Below are 20271 nucleotides of genomic sequence, written 5' to 3'. Positions count from 1 at the left end.
AGGTAAAATTAACAAATTTTACTTTATCAGAATTAAAACTTCTTCTCAAAACATGCTTAAGTAAAAAGGCAAGCCATAGAGTGGGAGAAGGTATTTGCAAAGCATATATTTGATGACTTCTATCAGAATATATAAAGAACTTGTAATTACAAGTCAGTAAGCAAAGAACCAAATTTCAAAAATTGGCCATCAAATTTAAACAAGACACCTCATTGGGTCACCTCACCTGGATGGCTCAGTGGGTTAAAACCTCTGCTTTCGGCGTCTTCTTCCTGACTTGTCTTGGGCGTTTCTGTTCGTAGAACGGCCAACAGCAAGATGTCTTCAGGAAATGCCAAAATTGGACATCCTGCCCCCAACTCCAAAGCCACGGCTGTTATGCCAGATGGCCAGTTCAAAGACCTCAGCCTATCTGACTACAAAGGAAAATATGTTGTGTTCTTCTTTTACCCTCTTGACTTCACCTTTGTGTGTCCCACAGAGATCATTGCTTTCAGTGACAGGGCAGAAGAATTTAAGAAACTCAACTGTCAAGTGATTGGTGCTTCTGTGGATTCTCATTTCTGTCACCTGGCATGGATCAACACACCCAAGAAACAAGGAGGACTGGGACCCATGAACATTCCCTTGGTATCAGACCCCAAGCATACTATTGCTCAGGACTATGGAATCTTAAAGGCTGATGAAGGCATCTCGTTCAGGGGCCTCTTTATCATTGATGATAAAGGCATCCTTAGGCAGATAACCGTAAATGACCTACCTGTTGGCCGCTCTGTGGATGAGACTCTGTGACTGGTTCAGGCCTTCCAGTTTACTGACAAGCATGGGGAAGTGTGCCCAGCTGGCTGGAAGCCTGGCAGTGATACCATCAAGCCTGATGTCCAGAAGAGCAAAGAATATTTCTCTAAGCAGAAGTGAGCGCCGGGCCATTTTAGGGCTGGGCTGCAGTGGGTGGCCATGAAAACAAAATCTCTTTTGTACTATTGTTATGCTTAAAACACAAGACTTAGACTGTGCAGATGTGTTATGGGATGGGACAGGCCTTTCCTGCAGGGGTTGGGGAGACCAGCCTTTCTTCCTCTGGAGAGAATGGCCTGAACTGTGTTACAGGGCAGGCCAACTGTGATGTACAGTAGTAGGGCAACACTTTTGATTTTCTGTTGTTTCTATTAAACTTGAACTGAGAAAAAACAAAACAAAACAAAACAAAACAAAACAAAAACCTCTGCTTTCAGCTTGGGTCGTGGTCCCGGGGTCCTGGGATCAAACCCCGCACTAGGCTCTCTGCTCGGCAGGGAGCCTGCTTCCCCCCCTCTCTCTCTGCCTGCCTCTCTGCCTACTTGTGATATCTGTCTGTAAATAGATAAATAAAATCTTTAAAAAAAAGACACCTCATTGATGAAGATATATTGATGACAAACACATGAGAAGATGCTTAGCATCATTAGTCATCAGGGAAATGCAAAATAGAAGTACCATGAGGTATCACCATGCACCCTAGTCACAGAATGGCTAAAATTAAAAAGGCTGATCACACAAATTGTTGACAAGGATGTGGAACAATTGGAATTTTTATATACTGCGTTTTGGGAATATAAAATTATGTAACTATTTTGGAAACTTGGACCATTTCTTAAAGTGGAAATTGGCCATTTCTTTAAAAGCTAAACATAACACTTACCATATGATACAGCCATTCCACTCCTAGGTATTTACCCACAAAGACTATAAATACTCATTTCAGCATTATTTGTGATAGGCCCAAACATAGAAACAACCCAAATACCCATCAACTGGTGAATGGAAACAAATTGTGGTATATCTATACAATGGAATACTACTTGACAATAAGAAGGAATGAACAAATGATAGACTCAGAATAGATTTCTGAGTGAAAGAAGCCAGACAAAAAAGAATACATGTTGTGTCATTCCATTGATTTAAAATTCTAGAAAATCCAATGAATAGTGATAAAAGGAGATCAGTGGGATGGAAGGGATGAAAAATGAGGTGTTGAGATGGGTGGGAGGGCAGTGTCACAAAGGGAAAACATTTTGTAATGATGGACATGTTAATTTTCTTGATTGTAGTGATGGTTTCACAGATGAATATATATGTCAGAACTTCTCAAATTGTATATTTTTATCACACGCAGTTTATTATATGCAAATTATACCTCATAAATTTGGGAGGGAAAAACAACCTAATTAAATTTTAATTAAAAAAAAAAATAAATTTTAAAAGGCTTTATATTACAGCCTAATCTGAGCCTGGGAGTCAGAAAATCCCTGCATTGCTTTCATTTTATTAAATTCAAGTAGTCCTTTTTATATTTCATAGAGAGTGTAGTGAAGATTGCACTACAGGAGAGATTATAAGATTAAAATATTTTAAAATTAGTATTATTATTAACATCTCTAGATAATTTCTTCTCATCATAAGAGCTTTTTTCCCTGAATTTGCCAAAGCATAATGATTTAACTAAAATAGTAAAACCTTAAGACAGTAATAAGGATTATCTTAAACATTGTAATAGAAGAGATTAGAAATTCTGAGATAGGAATTACGAAGTCATTTTGTAGCAGGCTAAGGAGACCTTTATTTTTCCTACATATAAAAAAAGGTGTAGGAAAGTGTTTGTAGGGAACTGTAAATATAAATAGCAAGAGTTATGGAAGAGGAAACCACCAAGTTAATTCTTTTATAAGAGGAATGGATCCTTTTGTGATGAATCTTATAATTTGTAATATGTATTCAGATTTTCATATCTTACATAGGTATTTATCCATTAAAATACAGAGGCTTCAGGACGCCTCGGTGGCTCAGTTGGCTAAGTGGCTGCCTTCGGCTCAGATCATGATCCCAGGGTTCTGGGATCAAGTCCTGCATTAGGCTCTCTGCTCAGTGGAAAGCCTGTTTCTCCCTCTCCCTGTGCCTGCTGCTCTCTCTCCCTGTGCCTGCTGCTCCCTCTGCTTGTGCTCTTTCTCTGTCAAATAAATAAACAAAACCTTTAAAAAAATGCAGAGGCTTCAATAAAATTGTAGTAAACACAGCCCTGTAGTGAAGACCAGGAAAATTTGAGAGACTTTTGAAACTCTTTTTCTAGGAAACTATGTTGAGTGCTTCCTGCTTTTTTGTAAGGTTATTAAACATCTGTGACAGGACCATGGGAAAATATGAGGAAGGCCCTGAGTGATTTTGAATTATAAACATTTTTAACTTCCTATATTTATTCATAAAATCATGAAGTTAAAAGAACTAATACATCATTTAGTCCAACATTCTTCCTTTGTAGATGAGGAAACTGAGCTCCAAAGATGACAAGTGATTCACCTAAGGAGCACAGAGCAAATTAACTAAACTGGATTAGAATCCAGATTTCCTGGCCACTACTGTAGTGCTTTTCCTCAATACATTACTGCTTTTTTTTAAAGATTTTATTTATTTATTTGACAGAGAGAAATCACAAGCAGGCAGAGAGGCAAGCAGAGAGAGAGGAAGGGAAGCAGGCTCCCCGCTGAGCAGAGAACCCGATGTGGGGCTCGATCCCAGGACCCTTAGATCATGACCTGAGCCGAAGGCAGAGGCTTAACCCACTGAGCCACCCAGGCGCCCCAACACATTATTGCTTTTTTTTTTTTTTTAAAGATTTTATTTATTTAACAGGCAGAGATCACAAGTAGGCAGAGAAGCAGGCAGAGAGAGAGGAGGAAGCAGGCTCCCTGCGGAGCAGAGAGCCCGATGTGGGGCTTGATCCCAGGACCCTGAGATCATGACCTGAGCCGAAGGCAGCGGCTTAATCCACTGAGCCACCCAGGTGCCCCCACATTACTGCTTTTAATTATATTAGTATAGATAGAGAACAGAGGAGCAACTGGCTACCTATAATTAAGATTAGAGCTTCATCATCTTCTAGGATGATGCATTTTGAGCTTTTAAAAATTTTTTATTTATTTATTTTTTAAAAGATCTTATTTATTTGACACAGAGAGAGAGAGAGAGATCAGAAGTAGGCAGAGAGGCAGGCAGAGAGGGAGGGGGAAGCAGGCTCCCCCTCTGAGCAGAGAGCCCGATGCGGGGCTCGATCCCAGGACCCTGAGATCATGACCTGAGCTGAAGGCAGAGGCTTAACCCACTGAGCCACCCAGGTGCCCCCCTTTTGAGGTTTTTATGTCTTTTCTGGTTGTTTCTTCTCAAGCTCTGTCCTCCCTTTTCTGCTTTTATTTTTGAAAATTTGAGGAACTTAGGCACTCATAACTTCAATTATCGTCTGTATTCAGATAATTTCCTAATCAACATTGCCCGTTATCCTTCATCAGTGTTTTAATCCCGTATTTCTGTATTTATATAGAGTATCTCCCCGAGGAATGAATATACTACAGTAACGGGCACCTGAATTCAACCATCTCCTTATCAAAGGAGCTTCAGTATTCCTTCTGGTCTCCCAGGCTAAAACTCATGAAGTGATTTCTTTCTGTCTCCTAAAGCATTCTGTCATGCTGTCCTGTACTTTCATTATAATTTCTTCTAGTTTTACTTTTTTATCCTTTTTTTTGAGTTCTTAGTGTGTGCCAGGTACCAAAAGTATTCTATGTGTATTATCTCATGTAAGCCTCACAATAGCCCTAAAAGATAGATATCAATATCATCCCAATTTTATAGAAAACAGTCCTACAAAGGTTAAATAAATTGCCCAAGGTCACATAGTTAATAAATGGTAGAGCAGGGATTCAAATCCACTATCTGATTTCAGAACCACAAGTTTTAGCTACTTCATTATATTTCTACTATTGAGCTTAACCCATTCCATATTACCATCCCAATATATGTTCCTTGGTATCTGACAGATAGATTAGAGAGATAGATTAGTAGAACAACATCTTAGCCAAACATCTTAGTCATGTTTCTCCTTATGCAAGTGCAAAACTCAAACCTTACCTTTATCATGTATAACGCAAGGATCAGAATCAACTTATTCTGAAACATATTTATTCGGTCCATCTTGTATCTTGCTGCCAAACTAAGCAACTTAAAACATTGTCTTTATTGAGTCTATACCATAAAGGTGCTGGTGTTCAGGCTAGAACATATCAAGAAAATGGAACCCAGTGTTTGGGAACTTATTTTAAATGGATGATTTTACCATCCCATTGCCTCAAAGATCTACCTGGATCTTGAGGACAGTCATTCTATATACTGCCTACCCCCGTTGTTACCATGTCATTTCAAACCACCTCCTAACACTCTCCCCCACAATCCTTCATTGCTATGGCCTACAGTAACTGATCTCTGCAACTCTATAGTTCACTCTCCTTTGGCATACCTCATCTTCACTCACTCCAGACTAGCTTCCTCTCTCCCTTAGCTACCTCAGTTTGACCTCAGGAATTCCCGTTCTCCTGCCAACAACTCCTCTGTCTTTACTTGCTTTTCCTTTGAACACTTCCTGACTTACTGAAATCAGAGGAATCTACTTCTCTGACAACCTTTTTTGGCTAGGAGACAAGTTAACATTCTCTTCCCTAGCTGTCACATCAGTGTTTTAATACTATCAATCGGCCACCTCTCTCCTTTAAAATCTTCTAGCTGGAAGTCTGGTTTTTTGTTTGTTTGTTTGTTTTTTCCCTAAGCCAGGTGGCCTAATAACTGCAGAGCAAAGAAGTCATGTTTCTCCTTCTGCAAGTGCAAAACTCAAACCTTACCTTTATCATGTATAACGCAAGGAAAGATCAAGCCAATGTATACTGACAGGGCCAGGGGAAATGAAGTCAGAAAGTTCAAGAACAACAAAGAGAATATTTGCTCCAAGCCTGAGAGTGATCCACCTTGGTCTTTTGGGTCCTTGTTGTCACAGACAATGGGAAATGACAAAGTTTTCTCCCAGAGACAAAAACCCGGGTCAGTTTATCACTCTGCTACATGGAAAATAAGGACTAGAAGCAACAAGTTCATAATTATATTTCCTAGGTTATCTAAAATATGTCCTTTACATGTAGAAAATTTGTACTCTCACTACTTTTTGATTGTTATAGTTGAAATTTCTTTTCATTGAGAATAGTTCTCGTCCCTCTCCTTTTTTCATACTAATACCTTATTGCAGAAACTGGGTGTATTGGGGTTCACCAGAGAAACAGAATAAGTAGGAGATATATACTAAGAGATTTATTGCAAAGAATTGGCTTACTCAGTTGTGAGAGCTGGTAAGACAAGATAGAAATGGAACTCGTGGGCATGAGCTGAAACCACTATGCACAGAATTTTTCTGAACAGCCTCCGTTCTGCTCTTAAATTCCTTCAACTGATGAATCAGACCCATCCAGATTATGTAGGATAATCTCCCTTACTTAAGGTCACTTGACTATGGACTTCATTGCATAGGCAAAATACCTTCACAGCAATACTTAGATTAGTGTTTGCTTGAAATAACTAGGGACTAAAGTCTAGCCACATTGACATGTACAGACTATCACATTAAGTCAGTTGTTGTATAGACTATTCCTACATTCTGGATTTATGTGTTTTCTTCCTTGTAGTGCCATTTGCTTTGCCCCCCCCACCCCGCCCCATTTTCTATAAATGAAGTTTGGCTTTAGAGGTTTGATTAGATCCAGACTCCATCAGACTCTTCTTGCAAAAATACTGTATAGGCGCTACTGTGTGCTTCATGTTACATCAGGAAGCCCACGATATCTGCTTGTCCCACTTTAAGACTGATCAGTGGGGTTCTCATTAATATTTTATCTAATAATTGTATCTATTAGGATGGTAGTCTGAATCCATTTTATTAGGGATTACAAAATGGTGACTCTCTAATTTATTTATCAGTGTCATTTCTGTTAAAAAAAAAAAAAACTTTTCAATGAACTAGGACTATTTGGTTACCTTGAAATACTGTCCATACAGGAAAGTCAAGAAAAATGCCAAATTCTTTACTTTTAAGGACTTGGTACCTAATTACTAGCAATCATGTCCAATGTGTGGAATTTGAATTTTTTTTAGTACAACTACAAATTTGTGGGTTTTATATACTTGATCAATTACATTTAGTATTACTTTTGTTGTGTAGTTCCATCTTTAGCCAACTGTAATCATATCATATTATCTTTTTGACAAGACAACTTTCTTGCATTCTAGTCCCTCCCTGGCTTATCCTCTATCTTCTAGACCTGGAATGAGCCATTCCGCCAAGGAGTTCTGGATCCTTTCAATGAGGAATGATATTTAGAGACTACACTCTGGTTTCTAGATGTATTACATAGTTATTAGATTGTCATTACTTCTAGTCCTTTTTGAAGGACAGAGCTAGGGAATATATATTTTTTATTTGTTTGTTTGTTTTTTGGGAATATATATGTTTGAAAAGAAAATAATAATTTAGAGTTCATACTGTTACTCCTAAATTAAATTTAGTATTACAGGGTTTTAAATATAGCACTGATTTTAATAGTTTTATCTCTTTAATCTCACATTGAAAATATTATTACCTAATAACATTAAGTAATTATTTATATTATAAGGTGTAGAAAATAGATTCAAAATAAAAATAACAGTATTACTACTGACTATTTGGTTACTGAGTAAAGGTTACATGTACTTACTGCTCTATTTGTCCTTAAAATATGTATTGCTAAAATATAGAGTAAAAATAACTGTGTTCTAGGCCCTTGGAATAATTCTTTTTTTAGTGGTTCCTCAGTTTGTTTTTTTATTTTTAGAAATTGCTTCTTAAGTTTAACTTCACTTTTGAAATGTTAAAGTTTTCACTGTTTCCAAAGTTAGAACTACATAATAAGGCATATTTGGAGAAGTATCATGCCTATTTCCAGTCCTCTACCCTAAATATTTTCCTATTAAACATTTTGGTCTTTCTTTACAAGATTTTTGCAAATATAAACAAATGCATACACACACAAATAAAAATGGAAGTAAAAATATGTCTGTGTTTTCCACACCATTCCTACAGAAAGTATAGTGTTTGGTGACTTCTTTTTTTTTTTTCACTTAGTGATATATCCTGAAGATCACTTAGTAATTAGAGTAATTAAAGAATAGATATTTTAGAGATTTATCACCTTTTTTTTTTTTAAAGATTTTATTTATTTATTTGAAAGACAGAAATTACAAGTAGGCAGAGAGGCAGGCAGAGAGAGAGAGGAGGAAGCAGGCTCCCTGCTGAGCAGAGAGCCCAATGCGGGGCTCGATCCCAGGACCCTGGGATCATGACCTGAGCCGAAGGCAGAGGCTTTAACCCACTGAGCCACCCAGGCGCCCGATTTATCACCTTTTGACAACTACATAGAATTCCAACATATGGATTTATCATAGTTTCTTCAACTAAACCCTTTTTGATGGACATGATTGATTTTACCCCTTGAGTTGAACAGTGAATGATCTTTTATGTAAGTAATTTCACTTTTTTTGGCCAGGTATTACCAAAGTCCTCTCCCTACGGGAAAAATTTTCAGCAGCAATGTATGAGAGTACTCTGTGCAGCTGGGTCAGAAGAATATTCTGTCACATTTTTGAATTTGTGCCAATCTGTAGAAATGGTATAGCAGGAATTAGTTTTAATTTTCTTTTTTCTTATTATGAGTGATAGTGAGCTGATTTCTTATATTTAAGAACCATTTTCATTTTTGTTGTGAATTATCTATTCTTTTGTCTATTTTCCACAGTGGGTTAATTTTTTGTGTGAGTTTAAGAGCTCTTCATGTATTAAATATATTAGCCCTTTTCTATGTTTTAAATTGCAGGTACCTTTCCCCACTTTATCACTTGTCTTTTGACTTTGGGATTTGGGGCCGTGCAAACTTTTTTATTTTTATGTGGTCAGATTTTTCAAAATATATATATATAGTCTAGGCTTCATAAAGATACCAATCATGTCCTTATTGCTTCTGGATTTTGCATGATAGTTAGGAAGATTTTCTTTTCTTCTAGATTATAAAGGAATGCACCCTTATTTTCTTCTAGTAGTTATAAGGTTTCATTTATTACATATATTTTTAAAAAGATCTTATTTATTCATTTATTGTCAGAGGGAGAGAGACAGAGAGCACAAGCAGGCAGAGTGGCAGGGAGAGGCATAGAGAGAGGCAGACTCCCCACTGAGCAAGGAGCCCAATGCGGGAATCAATCCCAGGACCCCAGGACCATGACCCAAGCCAAAGGCAGTGGCTTAACCGACTGAGCCACCCAGGCGTCCCTCATTTATTACATTTAAATCTTTTACCTATCTGGGATTTATCCTGGCATACTATGTGAAAGGTAAATCTGGTTTTATCCTTTTTACTAAGCGATTCTCCATTTGTTCCAATACAACTTAGTCCAACTTTCCCCCTCCTATCTTATTTGTCCCCTTTTAAAAACCATATATTGGGTGGCCCAATTGGTTAGGCTTCTTCCTTTGACTCGGGTCATGATCTCAGGGTCTGGGGATCAAGTCCCATGTCAGGATCCTTGCTCAGCGGGGAGCCTACTTCCCCCCCGCCTACCGCTCCCCCTGCTTGTGCTCTCTCTCTCTTTCTCTGACAAATAAATAAAATCTTTAAAAAATGAAATTAAAACCACCTATTACATTCTTATACAAATTTACGTCTATTTGTGAGACGTCTATTCTGTATACTGGTCTTTTCATGCACTTGTGTTAGTGTACTTGTTTTGATTATAGATATTTTATAATATGTTTTAATATCTCATAGGGATAACTTCCCCCTCTATTGCTCTTTTTTTTTTTTTTTTTCCTCCTTGGAAAAGAGTTCATCTGAAGGGAAAAGGGAGTCAGGCCGTTATGAATGACCATGTAATAAAGCCTTAGATGGGGAGTAAATCCTTAGATGAGTTAGATGGAACAAGGCAATTTTGAGTAAATTTTGTCCATGAACCAATTCCCATGAAACTAAATCTAAGTCACAGATTTATAGAGGGATGCTCGTAAAAACTGCAAAGCTGTCTGCACTAAAATGACAGTGCGTTAGCTTATGGTAAGTACTGCTATAGTCCAAGGCGGGGCTGGATCCCAGGACCCTGAGGTCATGACCTGAGCCCAAACCAAGAATTAGCCACATAATCAACTGAGCCACCCAGGCACCCCGGCTGTGTCCATTTCTAATGGAGTTAAGTACAAATGGAACAAGAAGTACTAATTCTTATCTTGTCATACACTAGGATTCGTAGATAAAATACATGACATTCAGTTAAATTTGAATTTCAGGTAAACAATAAATAATTTTTTAGTGTAAGTATGCCTCCAATATTACGTCACACATGTATATGGGACATACTTGCAACAAAATATTATTTGTTATTGACTGAAATTCAGACTTAATTGGATTTTTCTGGTATTTATTTTGCTAAATCCCACAAACCTATCTAGACACATTTCTTAACTTCGGGAACTCAAGGATTCCAGTGCATCGGCACTAATGTCAGGCAGTGGTAACTACAGCAATACCTGGCAGAGAGGGCAGTGCCTGAAGGTTTTTGTGGTAACTGAAGGGAAAGGCAGCAGTCTCTAGCAGACAAGTCATCATCTGGTGAAGCAGCATTGTTACTTGGTAAGCGCGACCTAGAATATAAGCAGGGAAACAGCAGAAGAATTTGGCATAGTCGGTGGTTCCTTGTGAGTGTGGCAGTTCCCAGAGGGTATAGAAGCGGGGCTTAGCAGAGGCAGTGGTACCTGGTAGCTGCGGTGATACCTAGAGGAGATAGTCATGATGTTTGGTGGGAAAGAAAGTAACAAGCAAAAGAGGTGAATGCATCTAGAGGAAGATAGGATAGTACTCACTGGAGTGTAATTAGGCCAAGAGCAGTGGGAAGACACTTAATGCCATGTAAAAGGTGACCATAGTTGCTTGTGAGCCCATCTGAGTGTCCTACTTCTGGAATAACTCAGAGAGTTACTTTTTTTTCAAGAAGCAGGATTCTGCTTTAACAGACCTAGAGAAATGCAGGTTACATTGGTGCTTCCCAAGTCTTCATTCTGGTAAAAGAAAATAAAGGAAATATAGGCATTGTAATAAGGGTAATTATGTTTGACCCTACCCAGACTTGGTTGATATCAGCCAATAACCTCCAGTTCAGGGCTCTCTGCAGAACTTTTGAGCATAGGGCTTTAAACCTGGAGGTTTAAGTAGGATCCCGAAAGAGAAGGACACAACAAGAACCACAAGTCCACTTATCTAACCACAAAAATAAAGTGGAAGTGATAGACGGGGATGGATACCTGGCCTCTAGGGACCAGGCCCTGCCAGGGTCTGAGACAGAAAGCAGACCATTGAGTGCTAGGGATAGTACTGGGCTTTAAAGCAAAATAACTCTACCTACCAGTGAAATGTGACCCAGAAGAGATCTTGGCTATTACTAATTGGGTTAGTACCTCCCTTTCCTATGGGGGAGTGGTATTAAGAAGGGGACATATAGAAGTGGGAGCAAGGATGGGAATATTCTCTTGCTTATATTAAAGATTGAATTGTTCACCAACTCTGGTTGCCACCACATGACTTTTTCCTCTCGTAGATGCAGGGGACCCAACTTACTCTAAGTGTTATTAAAGTGAAATTTGACGGAGTATTTTGATACTTTGACCTACCTGCACTGGGGTGTCAGAAACAGGGCAAGATCCCCCACAGGCAAAGCCATGTTTCAGTCCAAATTGGGATCAGGTTTGCTTCTTCAGATACTAGTCAATACCCACGGTAAGTTCACATGGTCTCTGTTGTCTACTAACAGCATACACCTTGTGCCATCCTCTCTAGATTTACAACCCAAACATATTTTCCGACTTGATCCAATTAGATTGAGACATCGCCTGCCCATAGCTCTACTACGTAGAAATTTCTGTTACGTTTTTCCACTTGATAGTATATCTTTAATAGATTTTGTTTATGTTTTTTAAATTAAATTCAGAATTTTAATTCTAGTATAGTTAACATTCAGTGTTATATTAGTTTCAGGGGTAGAATATAGGATTCAGCAATTCTATACATTGCTCAGTGCTCATCATGATAAGTGTACTCTTTAATCTCCATCTCCTATTCCACCCATCCCCCTGCCCACCTCTCCTGGTGGCAAACTGATGGTCACCATCAGTTTGTTCTCTGTAGTTAAGAGTCTGTTTCTTGGTCTCTCTCTCTCTCTCTCTCTTTTTCCTTTGGTCATTTGCTTTGTTTCTTAAATTCCACATATGAGTGAAATATTACGGTATTTATCTTTCTGACTGGCATTTTCACTTAGTGTTATACCCTCCATATCCAACCATGTTGTTGTAAATGACAAGATTTCATTCTTTTTTATGGCTGAAAAATATTCTAACACACACACACACACACACACACGTACACCGTATCTTCTTTATCCATTCATCTATTGAGGGACACTTGGGCTGCTTCCATGATTTGGCTATTGTAAATAATGCTATAAAAAATAGGGATGGTGCAGGGTGCTTGGGTGGCTCAGTCATTAAACATCTCCCTTCAGCTCAGGTCATGATCCCAGGGTCCTGGGATTGATCCCCGCATTGGGCTCCCTGCTCGGTAGGAAACCTGTTTCTCCTTCTCCCACTCCCCCTGGTTGTGGTCCCTCTTTCACTGTGTGTCTCTCTATCAAACAAATACATAAAAATCTTTTAAAAAATAGGGATGGCGTAGATATCTCCTGAGTAGTGTTTTTTGTATTTTTGAGTAAATACCAGTCATGTGATTACTGGGTATTTTTAACTTTTTGAGGAATCTCCATACTGTTTTCCACAGTGACTGCACCAGTTTACATTCCCAGCAGTTCCCAAGGGCTCCTTTTTATCCACATCCTTGCCAATACTTGCATTTCTTGCGTTTTTGATTTTAGCCATTCTGACAGGTGTGAGGTGATACCTCATTGTAGTTTTGATTTACATTTCCCTGACGATGAGGGCTGTTGAGCATCTTTTCATGTGTCTATTGGCCATCTGTATGTCTCTTTCAGAGAAATATCTGTGTGTGTCTTCTGCCCATTTTTATTTTATTTTATTTTTTTTTTTAAATAGGCACCTTCTATCTTTTTTTTTTTTTAAGATTTTATTTATTTATTTGTCAGAGAGAGAAAGGGAGAGAGAGTGAGCAAGCACTGGCAGACAGAGTGGCAGGCAGAGGCAGAAGGAGAAGCAGGCTCCCTGCTGAGCAGGGAGCCCGATGTGGGACTCGATCCCAGCACGCTGGGATCATGACCTGAGCCGAAGGCAGCCGCTTAACCAACTGAGCCACCCAGGCGTCCCTTTATTTTATTTTTTAAAAGACTTTCTTTATTTGACAGACAGAGATCACAAGTAGACAGAGAGGCAGGCAGAGAGAGGAGAGGAAGTAGGCTCCCTGCTGAGCAGAGAGCCCAATGCAGGGCTCCATCCCAGGACCCTGAGATCATGACCCCAGCCGAAGACAGAGGCTTTAACCCACTGAACCACCCAGGTGCCCCCTGCCCATTTTTAAATTGGATTATTTGGGGGGGGGGGACTTTGTTGTTGAGTTTTATAAGTTCTTTATATATTTTGGATACTAACTGTTTACTGATATGTCATTTGTAAATATCTTCTCCCATTTAGTAGGTTGCATTTTAGTTCTATTGATTTTTTTCCTTCTCTGTGCAGAGACTTTTTATTCTGATGTAGTCCCAATAATTTATTTTTGCTTTTTTCCCCCTTGCCTCAGGAGACATATCTAGAAAATTGTTGCTATGGCCAATTAGAGAAAGTGCTGCCTGTACTCTCTTATAGGATTTAATGGTTTCAGTTCTCACTTAGGTCTTTTTTTTTTTTTTTTTTTAAGATTTTATTTGTTTGTCAGAGAGAAAAAAAGAGAAAGAGCGCCCAAGCAGAGGGAGAAGCAGGCAGAGGGAGAAGTAGGCTTCTGGTCAGATTCCCATGTGGTACTTGATCCCAGGACCCTGGGATCATGACCTGAGTCGAAGGCAGACACTTAACTGACTGAGCCACCTAGGCGCCCTCACATTTAGGTCTTTAATCCATTTTGCACTTATTTTTGTGTATGGTGAGAAAGTGGTCCAGTTTCATTCTTTTGCATGTAGCTCTCCTGTTTTTCCAATACCATTTATTGAAGAGACTGTCTTTTTCCCATTGTGTATTCTTTCCTCCTTTGTCAAAGATTAATTGGCCATATAACTGTGGGTTTATTTCTGAATTTCCTGTTCTGCTCCATTGATCTATGTGTCTATTTTTTTTTAAAGATTTTATTTATTTATTTGACAGACAGAGATCACAAGTAGGCAGAGAGGCAGGCAGAGAGAGAGAGAGAGGAGGAAGCAGGCTGTCCGCAGAGCAGAGAGCCCGATGCGGGGCTCGATCCCACAACCCTGGGATCATGACCTGAGCTGAAGGCAGAGGCTTTAACCCACTGAGCCACCCAGGCACCCCATCTATGTGTCTATTTTTATTCAAGGACTGTACTGTTTTGATTGTTACAGCTTTGTAATATAATTTAAAGAAGAGTGGAATTATGATATCTCTGGTTTTGTTTTTCTAAGATTATTTTAGCTATTCAGGGTCTTTCCGGTTCCATACAAATTTTAGGATTGTTTGTTCTAATTCTGTGAAAAATGCTATTGGTATTTTGATAGGGATTATATTTATTGTGTAGATTCCTTTGGGTAATATAGACATCTTAACAATATTTGTTCTTCTAACCCATGAGCATGGAATATTTTTCCCTTTCTTTGTGTCATCTTGAATTTCATCATTGTTTTATAGTTTTCAGAGTACAGGGCTTTTACCTCCTTAGTTAAGTTTATCCCTAGATATTTTACTGGTTTCAGTGAAATTGTAGCTGGGATTGTTATTTTAATTTCACTTTTTGCTGCTTCATTATTAGGGTGTAGGAATGCAACAGATTTCTCTACAATGATTTTGTATCCTGTGACTTCACTGAATTCACTTATCAGTTTCAGTAGTCTTTTGGTGGAGTATTTAGGGTTTTCTATATATAGTATATCATCTGTAGATAGTGAAAGTTTTACCTCTTTATTACCAATTTAGATGCCTTTTATTTATTTTTCTTGTCTGATTGCTGTGGCTGGAACTCCAGCACTGTGTTGAATAAGAATGATGTCCTTGTCTTGTTCCTGACCTTATGGGAAAAGCTCTTAGTTTTTCCCCATTGAATATGATGTTAGCTATGGGTTTACATAAAAGACCTTTATTGTGTTGAGGTATAGTCCCTCTAAACCTGCTTTATTGAGTGCTTTTATCATGAATGTATGTTGTACTTTGTTAAATGCTTTTTTTTTTTGCATCTATTGCAATGATTATATGGTTTGTATTCTTTCTCTTATGGGTGTGATGTATCATAGTGGTTGATTTGCAGGTATATAAGTATATATATATACTTATGTATATAAGTATATATATATACTTATGTATATAAGTAAATATGTATATATATATTTATATATACATATACATATGTATATAAGTACTTATATATACATATACATATATATGTACTTATATACATATGTATATGTATATGTATATATACAGATATATAAGTATATATCTGCAAATCAATGGAACATTTTCCAGAACAGATCACATATTAGGCCACAAAATAAACCTCAACAAATTAAAAAATATTAAGTCATTCCATGCATCTTTTCTGACCAAAACACCATGAAACTAGATATCAACATAAGAAAAAAATCTGGAAGAAGCACAAGTACATGCAGGTTAAATAACATACAACTTCCTAAACAATGAATTGGTCAACCAAGAAATAAAAAAAGAAATTTAAAAAAATTACATGCAGACAAATATTTTAGAGAGAGAGTGGGGAGGGGCAAGGGAGAGGGAGAGAGAGAATCTTAAGCAGACACGTCGCCCAGTATGGAACTCTACATGGGGCTTGATCTCATAGCCCTGAGATCATGACCTCAGCTAAAATATAGAGTTAGACGCTTAGCAACCTCAGCCACCCAGGCAACGCTGATTTGTGAATACTGAACTACCTTACATCCCAGGAATAAATCCTATTTGATTGTGGTGAATGATTTTGTCAATGTATGATTGGATTTGGTTTGCTAATATTTTGTCAAGGATTTTTGCATCTATATTTATCAGAGATATTGGCCTGTAGTTCTCTTTTTTGGTGATGTCTTTATTTGGTTTTGGAATCAGAGTAATGCCGACCTTATAGAATGATTTTGGAAGTTTTCCTTCCTCTTTTATCTTTTGGAATAGTTTGAGAAGAATTATTAACTCTTCTTTAAATGTCTTGTCAAATTTACCTGTGAAGCCGTTATGATTACTGATTCGTTTCATTGGTGGTATTTAATCTGTTCAAATTTTCAATGTCTTCTTGCTTCAATTTGGATAGGTTATATGTTTCTAGGAATTTATCCATTTCTTCTAGTTTGTCCAATTTTTTGGCATATAATTTTTCATAATATTCTCTTATAATACTTTGTATTTCTGTGATGTTGATTGTTATTTCTCTTCTTTCATTTCTGATTTTGTTTGTTTGGGTCCTCTCTCTCTCTTTTATGAGTCTGGCTAGAGGTTTATCAGTTTTGTTGATCTTTTCAAAGAATCAATTTCTGGTTTCATTGATCTTTTATATTTGTTTATTTATTTTAGTTTCTATATAATTTATTTCTGCTCTAGTCTTTATCATTTCCTTTCTTCTGTTGGTTTTGGGTTTTGTTTATTTTTCTGATTCTAGATGTTTCAGGTGTAGAGTTAGGTTGTTTATTTGAGATTTTTCTTTTTCTTGAAGTAGGCCTGTATTGGTATAAACTTCCCTCTTAGAACTACTTTTGCTGTATGCCAAAGATTTTGGACTGTTGTGTTTTCATTTTCGTTTGTCTGCATGTAATTTTTTTTAATTTCTTTTTTGATTTCTTGGTTGACCAATTCATTGTTTAGGAAGTTGTATGTTATTTAACCTGCATGTACTTGTGCTTCTTCCAGATTTTTTTCTTATATTGATATCTAGTTTCATGGTGTTTTGGTCAGAAAAGATGCATGGAATGACTTAATATTTTTTAATTTGTTGAGGTTTATTTTGTGGCCTAATATGTAATCTGTTCTGAAAAATGTTCCATGTGCACTTGATAATTGTATTCTGCTGTTTTAGTATGTCATGTTCTAAATATATTTGTTAAATTCATCTGGTCCAGTGTGTCATTCAAAGCCATTGTTTCCTTGTTGATTTTGTTTGGATGATCTGTCCATTGATGTAAATGGTGTATTAAAGTTCCCTACTATTATTGTGTTGCAATCGATAGTTCCTTAATGTTTGTTATTAACTCTTTTTTGTTTGAGTGCTCCCAATTAGGTACATGAATATTTATAATTGTTATATCTTCTTGTTGGATTATGCCCTTTATTATTATATGGTTTCTTTCTTTGTCTCTTGTTAAATCTTTGTTTTATTTATTTGTTTGTTTATTTGTTTGAGGGGGTGAGAAGCAGCAGGAAAGGGGGAGAGAATTTTAAGCATCTTCCATGCTTAGTGCAGAACCCAATAAGAGGCCCCATCTGATGACCCTGAGATCATGACCTAAGCCAAAATCAAGAATTGGTTGTTCAACTTACTGAGCCATTCAGGCAAGTCTTTGTTTTAAAGTCTGTTTTGGGAGGTTGCCTGGGTGGCTCAGTGGGTTAAGCTTCTGCCTTCAGCTCAGGTCATGATCTCAGGGTCCTGGGATCCAGCCCTGCACCAGGCTCTCTGCTCAGCAGGGAGCCTGCTTCCTCCTCTCTCCCTGCCTGCCTCTCTGCCTACTTGTGATCTCTCTTTCTGTCAAATAAATAAATAAAATCTTAAAAAAAAAAATCTGTTTTATCCAGTTTAAGTATTGCTACTCTGGCTTTCTTTTCATCCGTTTGCTTGATAAATGTTTCTCCATCCCCTCACTTTCAGTCTTCAGGTGTCTTTAGGTCTAAAATGAATCTCTTGTAGACAATATATAATGGGTCTTTTTTTTTTTTTTTTTTTTTTGTCCACTCTGCCACCCTGTGTTTTTTGATTGGAGCATTTAGCCCATTTACATTCAAAGTAACTGTTGATAGACATATATTTATTGTCATTTTGTTACTTGTTTTGTGGTTGTTTTTCTAGTTTGTGTGTGTGTGTGTGTGTGTGTGTGTGATACTTTCTTGCTCTCCTTGGTTTGTTGGCTTTCTTTAGTGATATACTTGGTTTCTTTTCTCTTTATTTTTTTGCATATCTATTACTGGTTTTTGATTTGTGGTTACCATTTGGTTTGTATAAAACATCTGCATATAACAGTATATATTAAGTTGATGGTTGCTTAAGTTCGAACCCATTTTTTACTCCTCTCCTCCCCATGTTTTAGGTATCTGGTGTCATATTTTGCATCATTTTATTTTATGAATCCCTTGACTGATTTATATATATATATATTTGTTCTTACTGCTTTTGTGTTTTTTACATCTCATACTCTCACTTACGGTCTTTATTTTCCACTCAAAGTCCCTGTTAATATTTCTTATAGGACTGGTTTAGTGGTCATAAACTCCTTTAGCTCTTCTTTGTCTGGGAAACTCTTTATTTTTCCTTGCATTCTGACTGATAACCTTGCTGGATAGAGTATTCTTGGCTGCAGCACCTTGACTATGTCTTGCTACTACTCCCTTCTGGCCTTCAAAGTTTCTGCTGAAAAATTTGCAGATAGCCTTATAGATATTTCCCCTTGTATATAACTGTCTTCTTTTCTCTTGCTTCTTTTTGATAGATTCTTTTAAAAAACATACTAATGGAGATTAATATAATATGATTTTAAGATATTTTGTTATGATGCAGGAGTTTTATGCAGTTTGTAATATCTAAGTCTTTGCTATTACTATTATGATTTATGATGTTGACTTTTGCTGAAATGATGACCTTTATTGATAAAAGAATATGTAAGTGGACTGTTCTATTGGGTCTTTTCATATTCACAGAGATTTTTACTTTTAATTGATTTTTTCTTTTTTTATCATAACAAAAGAAAAAAATTGATCAGAATGTCTTCAACTTAGCTAAAGACCAAATCCAAAAAAATAAGAACACAATTGGAGTAGTAAAAAATAAAAGTGTGGAAATATTCCAAAGGGGATCTAACTTCTAGAAAATGATTGTATTAAGTATGTAGAATTCCAGATTGCCAGGAAAACATCCTAGATTTCAAAGACTAAAATAAAAATCTAGAGATCAGGAAACCAGTTTTTTGTCAATATTTATTGGCTTTGTGGTTGCTGAGGCACCTCAACTTTCTTTGACTTGACCACGGTGCAAAACACATTGCAGTTTAATTGTTAAATACTAAATGACGGGGTGCCTGGGTGGCTTAGTGGATTAAAGCCTCTGCCTTCAGCTCAGGTCATGATCCCCGGGTCCTGGGATCGAGCCCCGCATCGGGCTCTCTGCTCGCAGGGAGCCTGCTTTCTCCTCTCTCTCTCTGCCTGCCTCTCTGCCTACTTGTGATCTCTGCCAAATAAATAAAAAAAATCTTAAAAAAATACTAAATGACGTTGCTCATAGCAATGAGTCAGTAGCCTACTCAGAGTAAAGTTCAAATACAATCACCTTTATGTATTCTTTTGGTTTGTTCACAACTGCATTCTATACTATATTCTATACTAAAGGTAAAGCATCAAGATGAACAATATTTAGGTAGACAGAAACAGTTGGCCCTATAGTGAATGATCTTAACACTTAGTATAGATAGCTGGATAAAGGTTAAGACTCAGAACTCATGAAATCTCAAAGAATATATGCATTCATTCATTTAACAACTTTCACTGAGAGCCAACTAAGTATGTGCTAGCTGAGCATGTACTACACAAATGCTAGAGATAAGAGGAAAAAATAAAATATGTATACAACTTACAATAATACAATGTAAATTGCAAAGAAAAGGAATGAGAAAGATCCATTAATGTGGTGGGATGCAGCCTTCTAAAATGGCTCCCAGCGATCCCTGCCTTCTGGGATTTATGGTCCTGCATAATCTCCTCCCCTTAAGTGTGGTCTGAATGTAGTACAGCTTGTAATGAATAGAATAATCGCTAAAGTAATGGGATGTCACATCCAAGATTAGGTCTAAAATATGATTTCCTTCTTCCTGTTACCCTCTATCTTTGGCTCTTTCTCTAGCTGGCTTTGATGAAGGAAATTGGCATTTTCTGAGCTGCCCCAATGGAGAGTTCCACATGGGAAAGTACTGAGGGCAAACTCTGGCCAAGAGTAAAAAAAGAACTAAATCTTGCCAACAGTAATATGAATGAAC

At 37.3% G+C, this 20271-nt stretch overlaps 1 pseudogene; it reads left to right on the top strand.

Annotated features, from left to right (window-relative positions):
* The first annotated feature begins 303 nt into the window (after nt 1-303).
* Nucleotides 304-1174, top strand: LOC123948217 (annotated as a pseudogene).
* The last annotated feature ends 19097 nt before the right edge of the window (nt 1175-20271 follow it).

This window comes from Meles meles, chromosome 8 (genome assembly GCF_922984935.1).
Source record: "Meles meles chromosome 8, mMelMel3.1 paternal haplotype, whole genome shotgun sequence".
Lineage (NCBI taxonomy): Eukaryota > Metazoa > Chordata > Mammalia > Carnivora > Mustelidae > Meles > Meles meles.
The sequence above is the reverse complement of the archived record's forward strand: the minus strand, read 5'-3'. Positions and strand labels throughout refer to the sequence as shown.